We start from the raw sequence: 10,705 nt of genomic DNA on the forward strand, positions 1-10,705 counted from the left end.
CTCAATAAATAGTTGCTAGAGGAACAGATTCTCCCCACTCTGCATGATCCCCAACATGGCTTTGCACAGAAGAGGAAAAGAAGCAATTCTGGCATCTTGAGGCTTCATTTGGGCAACACTGATGACACGCCTAGGCCCAGGTGGTAGTTTGAGCTCCCACAAAAAGCGCACCCACCCTGTGTAGGCAAAGCAAAGGTGTAGTGCTGCCCACCAGCATGGGTTCATCTGGAAGTGCAGGTAGACTCATCCCTCCCAGCATCCCAGACTTGCAGAAATACTTCAGGGAAGGACTCGGTGGGCCTCTGAGGTTGGACCTGGTTGTCGGAGCCCGAGGTCTATGAGTCTTGAGTATTATGCTAATGGCTGCTCCCTTTCTGTGGCCCTCTGCTCTCGTGGCAAATCCAATTGTTTCTGCATTCCTGCCCATTTCATATCCTCCATCGGTGGCCAGGCTTGGCACACACTCTAGTCAAATCTGACAGGGGCAGAGGCCTTCATGGAGTCCTGGGCTCAGTCCTGGGGAGAGGCGTGAACAGAGCGGCTCCCACGAGGGCACATGGACCACAGACTGAAAGCAGGCCTTAAACTGGCTGCCGGGGTAGTTTCTGGCCTAGGCCAAGTCTACTCTTTCACAGTGAAAAAGGAGGAGATGGAGTTTGGAGCCAGGCGTGTCCCTCGCCTCCTTACTCCGGGATGCCACAAACGTTCCCTGGGGCGCTTGTTCGCTCCAGTTCTAATCCCTGCTGTGGAATTGGGGGAACCCCCCACGGCGGCAGAGGAGCTGAGGGCCTGGGCGGAACCATTCTCCAGGCAGAGGAGAAGCGTTTCTGAGTTGGGGAGAGGTTAGGGGAAAGCTGGGACGTACTGGCTCGCGCTGTCCCCCGAGGTACGAAGGTTGGTGGTGGTGACTGAACTTTCTCAGACGCGTTGTGAGAACGTTTGAACTTGTGACCTGATGCACCTTGGGCAGGCAAGTTACCTGAGCTCTCTGGACCACACTTTTCCCTCTGTAAAGTGGGGCTGGTGACGTCTGCCTCACAGGCGTCCTGTGGTGGCCAGAGCAGACGGGTCAAGGGCTCAGTGCGGCCCCTGATGGCCAGGCTGCCCCTCTCCCACCCCAGAGTCAGCCTGGAAATCTTCCTCCCGCCCCACTGTGCCGAGACCTGAGAAATTTAGTTCTTTACAGGCAGCCTTCCTCTCCCTGGCCAGGAGAGTCACATTTTCCAACACCCCAAGTGGCAACTTTCGATGGCCGTCCTTCTTGAAGCACCGGCATGCTGGCAGGTCACCCTCCAAAGGCTGCTGACCCCAGAGACGTGTTCAGGGAAGATCTTTGTGGTGCTGCTCCGGTCGGTGGTCAGCTGGGATTTGCTGTGCGCTCTCTGCGCTCCAGGGGATGTCCCTAGTAACAGAGCCAGTCCTTACAATGGCCCCACAGGTAAGTCTTGATTTTGACCCCCATTTTGTAGGTGAGGACCCCAGATTCAGAGAAGTGGAGGGGAATAGATGTCAAAGTCCAGGTGGAACCCAGGATACCTACCTCTCTCCACGCACCACACTCCCTCCCTCCTGCCTGACGGGGAGCCTTCCCTGACCTGTGCTAAGGTGTGACTCCCTATTCCCCAGTGAGGAGCTTCAGGTCCTCATGGCAACAGTCTCTGTGGACACGTGGACAGGCTTTTATGGCAAGTTAATTGATCCATGGCTCCCCTGGACTCTCAGAGGTAATTGATTGTGTTCCCAGTAATTCAAAGGTGGTTTTTCTCCCTCAGTGACTTTTGTTGCTCTGAACTTGAACCCTGGGTCCGGGCCCCCGAGAATGGAGAAGCTTGGTTTGGCAGCCCTGGGATCAGCCCAGGGCCTCCAAGGAGTTAGGCTGTTGCCATGGCATCTGCCGTAGCTCTTCCGAGGCTGGGCCCAGCCAGCTTGGTCCAGATAAGACTGAGGTCATGCCTGGCTAGTGGCAATATTGCTGAGGGGATCCGGTCCCCAAGAGGCTCTGATGCTGTGAACACCAGAGAGGCACCAGCAGGGGTTGGGGACAAGGGTTCAGAAGGACATCTATCTCCTAAGGGGCTGTCCCTCTGCTCCTGCGAGTCCCTGCCTGAGTGTCTCCCGGGCCTAACACAGTGCTGGCCTGAGCGCATGCTCAGGGATCTGCTCATTCACAAGCCTCCCTTCCTGAGCACATCCAAAGCAACGCAGGGCCTCGCTCACGGAGCTTACGCTTCAGTGGAAGAGGGAGCCACTGATTACTGTAAGAATCACAACTGGGACAAACGTCAAGCAAACTTCATGGTACTTAAAATTAAATATTTAAAAATACTTAATCTAAAACTTTCTTTGACTCTAGTTTGAGAAACTTAAAAGATAAAATAATAGAAACGTGACAGTAGATTCCATATTTGGGCAGGAATACCATATTAAGGAGGCAGGCGTCATATCATTAGTTGAATTGATAATGGAATTAACAAGCGAGGGTAAAAGAACTTTTAGCAGACTCAGAGATGGTACCCTGGTACTGAGAGTACCCAACGAGAGCCCACCCTTGCCAGGGTCTTTCCTTCCCCATGATGGAGTCGGGCCTCTTAGAGGGTGTAGCCCAGTCAAAGATGGAAAGCTTCCTGGTTTGCCCAGGGCCAGAGCTGGTGTGCAGCTGGCGCATCAGGCTTTGGCAGCGCATCTCAAAGCCTGACAGACTGGTGAGCAAGGTCTGCCAAAGTACGAGCAAAACTTGGTGGTGAACCTTAGTGCCTTTCTGTATCTTAGGGTTCTCCAGGGGAGCAAAGCCAGCAGGAAGATAAGAATTGGCACACGTGATCATAGAGGCTGGCGGGGGCAAAACATGCAGCGTGAAGGAGCAGGCTGGACCCAGGAGAGGTGGTGGTGGGTTCCAGTCCTGGGGCGGGCTACTGGAAAATTCTCTTGCATGGAGGAGGCTGGTCCCGTTATTCTGTTCAGACCTTCACTTGATTGGATGAAACCCACTGATGCGGACGGAAATTGGCTTTATTCAAACTCTGCTGATGTAAATGTCAATTTTCAAAACTGTAACACATTTGGGATTTTAAAGATATAGATATAAAATTGGACTGGGAATGTAGCTCAGTGGAATGTGTGCTTAGTCTATGTGAGGCCCTGGATTCAATTCCTGGCACAGCAAAAAATAAATAAAATTAAAAAAACAAAGAGCTACGGAGTTCTTGCCTGCCACAGGGGAGTTGCACCACCTGGGGAGGCCAGCCAGTCTCCTCAGGTTGACATCTGAACGAGAGGGTGGTAAACAGAGGAGGAGGACAAGGGGACATGTGCAGAGACTCTGTGGTGGGGACGCATGCACTGGTGGTGTGGTCGGAGCAGCAAAAGCGAGGAACGGCGTGGGGTGGGCTGGGGACCACAGCCTGCCTGCTGCCTCACTGTGGAATCTGACTTTCATCTCGAGGGCCACTGGGAGCCACCAGAAAGCTTGCAACCAGGGAGGATGTGGTCAGGTCTGTCTTGAAATGACCACGTGGCAGCTGGTGAAGATTTGGAGCAGTGGATATGGGGAGACGGAGGTCGTGGGAAGGTGCTGGGTAAGTATTTTAAAAGTAGGTGTTAAGTCCATCACCCACCTGCCTCGCCCACGGCCATGCCCGCTCGGTCCTCCTGGCCTCTCTCACATGGTCCTGACCAGCCCCTCTCTGGACACCTGGCCTCTGCCATTTCCCATCTATCAACGGCCTGAGGTGGCCAGCAGAGTCCCCATTCAAAACTCCGCTCTCATCGGTCCTCCCTGGGTGGCAAGCCCTTCTGTCTTCCTTGCCTCCACATGAAACGTGGGGCCCTCGTTGCAGTCACATCCCTTACTCTTCAGAAGTGACTTTTATTCCCAGGGGCTGCCCTCCGCCAGCCGCACTCCGCTCATCCTGCAAGAACCGACCAGGAGGAGCGGCTCCCGGCTGCCCCGCCCGGCTGGCTCCATCTGTCTGGTCTGTGTTTATTTCCTCGCTGCCCCTTAGGCAAGGGAGAGAACCGAGGGAGCAGCTGCCCAGACCAGGTTCTCAAAGGCAGAAAAATTCATGTTATCCTAGTAACGACTGGCATGGAAAGAGAATGCTGTCATTTACATTTTACAGATGGGGAAACTGAGGCTTGGAGAAGGAACGTGACTTGCTCAAGGCCATGCAGCAGTTTTGAGGCAGAGTTGGGGCCTCCACCATGTTCCTTACATGGCCTCTGCCTCTCCTCCAGTAGGGCTAGAATGGGGGTGTCCTTTGGTCTCCAGGGGCTACCTGCACTAGGGAAAGAAAGGAAACCGTGGAATGAAATAAAGACAAATGTCCTGCTTCCTCCGCATCTGCTCCTCTCCGAGGTCCCTCTGCCCCTGACAATGATACTCATACATACATTTATATGTATAAATCACATGACCATTTTTTTTGAGCATGGACGCCTGCCAGTCTCTCTGTAAACTTCTTAGATGGTAGAATCTCAAAAATGTTACAAGACCCTACGAGGGGGTTGCCATGACTCTTTCCCTGCTGTGGAGAGGAAACCAAAGTCTTGACCCTCTACAAGGAGTGAGGTTGGGCTGGCCCCCAACCCTCAGTCCTTACTTACATCTGTGAAATATGCCCCACAGGGGTGCACGTAATGACTTGCCTGGGATCTCAAAGCCATTAGGGGGCCAATCACTTTGTGATCCTCATAGCTTCTCCCAGAGCCTGAACCCCACTACTCCCCCAGCCTAGAGTCTCCACATGTTTCTGGAATTCCCTGGCAGGAAGGAGGTAACTTTTACTTCAGTTCATTATATCCATCCATCCACCTACCCACCATCCATCCATTCATCCATCCATCCCTCCATCCATTAATCCACCATCCATCCATCCAACCGCCCACCCACCCACCAACCATATATCCATCCACCCACCATCCATCTATATGTCCATTCAATAACATTTATTAGTACCCACTGTGTGCCATGTCCTACTATGTGCTGGGGCAACAGAACAAAAAGCCCACAGGTCAGTGCTGCTGTCTGCTCCCCAAAGCTGTTAATGCCTATGTGGAGATCAGTTAAAGAATCTGATTTCTGGAAGAGCCCAGTAACTTGTCAAAGATTGACAGGCTGAAGGCTTGCCCAGAAAGTCCTTATTTTTCCACTGCCAGTAAGGGTTGGGGCAGATGTTGCAAATTGATGGGAAAAAGAATTAGCTCAGCTGTTTCTTGTCCCTCATGAGCATCAACAATTAGGAAACATCTTGCAGGTTCTGGGCAAATCGTCATGGTTGGATTTCCCCGGGGCCAGGCAGCTTGCTGAGATTTTTCTGGAGGCAGATTGTCACAGCTCTTCTGTTGGCATCAGCTCAGGAGGTGTCTCTCAACATCTTGCTCTTCCTGTTGACACTTCTGTCAGCGGGGTGACGGGAAGGCAAGCTCTGCCTTCCCGCAGAAACTACTGGAACAGCTGGCATTTCTTCTGTGCCTTCTGTGGACCAGTTTCCTTATATGTGATGGTCCCACCCCCCACCCCGATCCTGGAATGTGGGTGATATTATTCCCATTTTATAGATGAAAAAACTGAGGCTCATTGAGGGAGATGACACCAGCAGGGGCAGTGGGAGGTGGGAGGGTGGGGACCTGGGGCTGGTGTGAGTGCAAGGCTGTATGGACTGTCGTGTGCTATGCTGTTTTATGGCAGGGCACCCCTGCCCAAGGGTCCGCATCTATAAAATTGTGACACCTTGTAAGTTCCTGGTCCCTTTGCTTCTGGTGCTCAGAGTGGTCACAGGGGAGGCCACAGACGCTTATGTGAAGGTGATGTCTAGAAGTTTGGAGTCTGGGATACGATCCATTTACCTAGGGAAGATGGTGGCTGGACTTCCAGATTGGCCCTCCGTGCGTCTGACTCCAACAAACTCGGAGGGGCACTAGTGGTATCTCAACTGAATCCTACCGTCACTTAGAACTCTGTCACAGCCAGAAATGCATCTGAGGTGTTGTTCATGCCCCAGAGTCACACCTCCGAGCTCCTCTGGGGAGGCAAAGGTGGAGAATTAGCTCCTTTTCCCATGGGGACCGACCCCTTCTGGATCCCAGTCAGCACATAAGACTGAACCTGACGCAGCAGGTTCTTCATAGATGTTTAGAGAGCGAGAGGAGCTGGAAGGAGACTAAGGGAAAGACAGAATAGCCACGAGGCAGGAGGAAGACAGGATGATCAGACAGGCGACAACAGCTTGGCTTACTGCGCAGGTGTTTTGAGGGGCAAAGGGCAGATTCTGCAGGTAAGCCAGTCACACAGGCCTGGAGGCCTGTCTGACTTCCACCTACGTAATTTTGCTCTTGGCTGACTGGCCCGTCTCAGAGGTAAGGGCCTTCTGTGGGGGGGGGGCAGCCCTGCCTGGGCCCAGAGGGACGCAGCCCCCGTGGTGTGGCGGCAGCTCCTGGGCCTGGCTGCAGGGGTGGGGGCAGGCGGCCACTCATGCCTCACAAATGGCTCCTTTCCACCCTGGGCATCCGTTTGCCCTTTACTGATGGGAGAGACTTTGTCTGGCAGACAGGCATCCTGGGTGTTGCCATGGTGATGGCTATGATGTCACCGGGGAGTAAATCAAATTGCGTCTGGCGGTTGAGCCGCTCGGTTCAGGCGGGGTTGTTCGGGGACTGTGGTGCTGCGCTCTCCCGCCTCCCTGCTTCTTTACCCTTGGAAGAGCCTCATTTGTTCACTGCCTTGTTTATTCCAATAATTTTTGAGTACCTACTATGTGCAAGGCAGCATGCAAGGTCAAATAGATGTGGTCCTCGTAGAGTTTCCATCTTGTGGGAAACACAGGCACACACGTGAGCTTACACGGTGAACGTGGGCCTAGCTTTGTGATTCAGCCACGAAGGAAATGAAGAGTGCCAGTTGGCTAGTACCGCCATTACCAAGTGCCACAGACTGGGTGACTTCAACAAGAGAAATGTATGTTCTCACAATTCTGGAGGCCAGAAACCCCAGGTCAAGGGCTCAGCAGGGCTAGTTTCGTCTGTGTTTTGTTTGCTTTGAGTTTTTTGTTGTTGTTTGGTATTGGGAATTGAATCCACGGGGTCTACCACGGAGCCACATCCCCAGTCCTTTTTAATCTATTATTTTGAGACAGGGTCTCACTAAGTTACTGAGACTGGCCTTGAACTTGCGACCCTGCCGTCTCAGCCTCCTGAGTAGCTGGGATTACAGGTGAGCACCACCACCTGACTGGTCTCTCCTGAGTCCTCTTTCCGTGGCTTGCAGATGGCCACCTTCTCCCTGTGTCTTCACACAGCCTTTCCGTGTGTGTGTGTGTGTGTGTGTCTCGTAATCTTCTTTTAACGACACTAGGCATATTGGATTGGGGTTCACCCTCATGACCTCATTTTAAACTGAATTACTTCAGTAAGACCCTGTCTCCAAATACAGTCACATTCTGAGCTCTTGGGTGTTAGTGAATTGGTGGGGGGCACAGCACAGCTCCTAACAGGTAGTTTGGAGAATGTGCAAGAGGAGGATCCAAAGTAGCAAGTGACAGAGGGGCTAGGACAGCCTCTCTGGAGAAGACATCCCTGCAGAGAGCAGAAGGACCGGAAGAAGTTTTCCAGGAAGGAAGCGGCAGGTGGAGAAGGACTTCCGGGGAGAGGAAACAGAAGTGTAAGAGCCCAGAGCAGGGAGACCTCCTGGGAACTAAAAGGGAGCAGCGTGACTGGGGAAGTGTAAGGGGTGAACGGTGCAGGAGACCTACGGGCGCCAGGTTGTGCAGGACCTCTCCGAAGCCATGAGAATCTAGACATTTCCCTCTGGGCCGCAGGAGGCCCCCAAGGGGCTTTAAGCAGAAAAGCCACGAGATCGAATTTTTCTTGTAAATGACGGCTCTGGGCTGGGGCTGCAGCTCGGTGGTAGAGCTTTTGCCTAGCACGCCCAAGGCCCTGGGTCCCATCCCCAGCGTTGCAAAATAAATAAAGATGGTTCTTGCAGCGGCTTTGGGTGAGATGCCCAGTGAAGAGGCCATTGCAGTAGCCCACGTGTGGCGAGTTGTGTTATTGGCCTTTATTTCCTTCCTCTTTCCTGACCTTTGCCACAGTTCTCCTTCCATGGGAGGAATACATTTTCCACCCCGTGGTCTTTAGGCTAAGCTGTAGGACTTGGTTGAACTAATCTAATGTCAAAGGATACGACCCAAGCAGAGGCTGAAGAAATGCTTGTATGATTTGACTGACACTCTCATGCATCTGCCACCTGCCATGACAAGAATAGCCTCTGGGACAGGAGCTAGACCCCCAGAGAATGATGAGAACTAGAGATAAGATCAGAACTTGCCCTGTAAACCAAAGAAATGTCCCAGATGACCTACCAACCTCTTAGCAAAAGCCACAAATGCTTGCTGTAGCAAGTCACTGGGATTGGGGGGAGTGTTTGTCATGCAGCATGATTGTGGCCTTGCTGACTCATACACTAAGCAAGTGATGAGGTTGACTTGAATTCAGGTGATAGCAGTAGTGCTGGAGAAAAGGAGGTAGATTCAAGGTAAATTTTGTAGTTGTTAACAAATAGGTGATGTTTAAGTGCTGGGATGAATCCACCAGAAATAGGGTGTGAAGTGAGGAGGAGGAAGAGGATCAATCTGTCAATCAAAGGGATTAATCCATCAGTCAAGAAATGGTCCATCAATTAAAGACTGGCTAATGCGTCAATTGTGCTTGAGCTGACACAAGGGCATACCACAGTCCGGATGACTTAAATAACAAAAATTAATTTTCTTGCAGTTGTGGGGACTAGAAATTCAAGATCAAGGTGCTGGCAAGGTGGCCTCCTCTCTGTCCCCACATGGCTTCCTCTCTCTACCTGCTCACTCTTCTGGTGTCTCTTCTTCTTCTCGTGAGGAGGACGCCCCCGTGGATTAGGATCCCACCATTATGATCTCATTTAACCTTAGTTTCCTTCCCTTTACAGGCTCTGTCGCCGGACACTGTCACACCCAGGTTAGGGCTTCAATGTAAGTTTTACGGGGACACAATTCAGTCCACGACAAGTAGCAATTCTCAAGTGCCAGGCACTGCGTGTGCAGATAGAAGCTGCAGGTCTCTAGGGAGAAACCACATGATGTCCTTTCCACTGCATTATATTAGTCAAAGCACGTCTCAGGGCCAGCCCAGGTCCAAGGGGGCAGGGAGACAGACCACACCACCTAGATGGATGGGGTCCAAGGTGACATTTGCTGAAGGGTCTGCGGTGTTGGGGGACCCATGCCCATCTCTGAGATGACATTGCGGAGGCTTCAAGGAGAGTGAGCAGAAACTTTCAGAATTCTCCTCGGTCCTCTGTCAGCACCTAGGTGCTGGATAACTGTCAGAGGCAGAACCGCTGGTAGGCCAGGACGTGCCTGGGGGGCTTCCCCACCTACTGTAGTACAGCTAGTTACAGGAGAACGTCCATGCTGGAACTGTATCACCTGCCAGCTCTGAGGGGAACCTGGAGCTGCCAGCACGAGATGATGGACCGCTCAGTGTGTCCTAAGGGTGATGAGGCTGGTGGCCTTGGGTGCCTGTATTTGGCCTCCCAGCCTCATCCCTCCTTGTGAGGATAACGCAACCTGATGCTCGCTTGTGCCACGGGCAGGACTGGCGAGGTTGTCAATCACCGTGTCCTGCCCATCACCAGCCAGGAGGCGAACGCAGACCTGAGACTGTGCCTGGAGCTCAGATCTCAAGGGGAGTCACACGATGACAGGGACTGAGTGAGCATGGCCCACCCACAGGCCCCTGGCAGAGACTGCCCGTGAGCTGCAGCTACCTGGAATCTTGGTTTCTGGCTCCTTCTGTTTGTTTCAGCGTTTCCTTGATCGGAAAGCTTTCCCACATCTTTCCAGTGACTTTTTCCTTTAAGTGAACCCGGTGGACTTCGGCTCTGTGTCATCAATGACCCGTAATGGCCGTCTTGGCGGCAGAAATCGACCCGGCACTGTTGGCCATGGTGTCATGGAGAAATTTTGCCTCAGGGAAAAACAAACTCTTCAAACTGTCCTTTGCAGGGAAGGAGTTAAGGTGACTTGGAGGCAGGCCTGGCTTTCTCTCCTGCAGTATCTTGATCATATGAGCAAAGGACAGACTGTCCACTCCCAGTTGCCTTGGAGGCCACTGCTGGCCTATGTATGACGATGCAGGTGTGCGAGGAAACGAGGGCTTCAAGCAGAGTGAAGGGCACGGCTGGCCCCTCTGATGGGGGTCCTGGCAGAGCAGCTGGCCTGGAACCCACTCTCCCAGGTGTGACCTTGGGGGAGTCGCTCTCCCAGGCTCAGACTCCTCCTTGTCCAATGGAGTCACGGCAACCCCCCTGCAGAAGGGTTTGGGGATCCTTAAGTATAGATAGGTCAGATTTTTCTGGAATTTGGTATACCTATCATTGGTGGAATGCTAGGTGCTTTCTATTGGTACTTGAATAGCTATCTTTTAATAAGAGTTTTGTGTTTATTTCTATGGATAGCACTATGAATAAAAAGCACACCCTGGCTGTAATTTTGTGGAAATCATTCTTTAGGATGAGGCCAAATTTTATTAGTGAATCACTGGAGATTAAAATATTAATTAAGCAATAGAAAATGTGGTAAAGGGAAGGTGGAGTAGGAAATGTGGCGTGGGCAGGTGCCCACGGAAGAGGGTCTGCAGAAGAGGGAGATGGTGGGTGAGCTGGACAGGGAGGAAGGGC

Source organism: Sciurus carolinensis, chromosome 1 (assembly GCF_902686445.1).
Source record: "Sciurus carolinensis chromosome 1, mSciCar1.2, whole genome shotgun sequence".
Classification (NCBI taxonomy): Eukaryota; Metazoa; Chordata; class Mammalia; order Rodentia; family Sciuridae; genus Sciurus; species Sciurus carolinensis.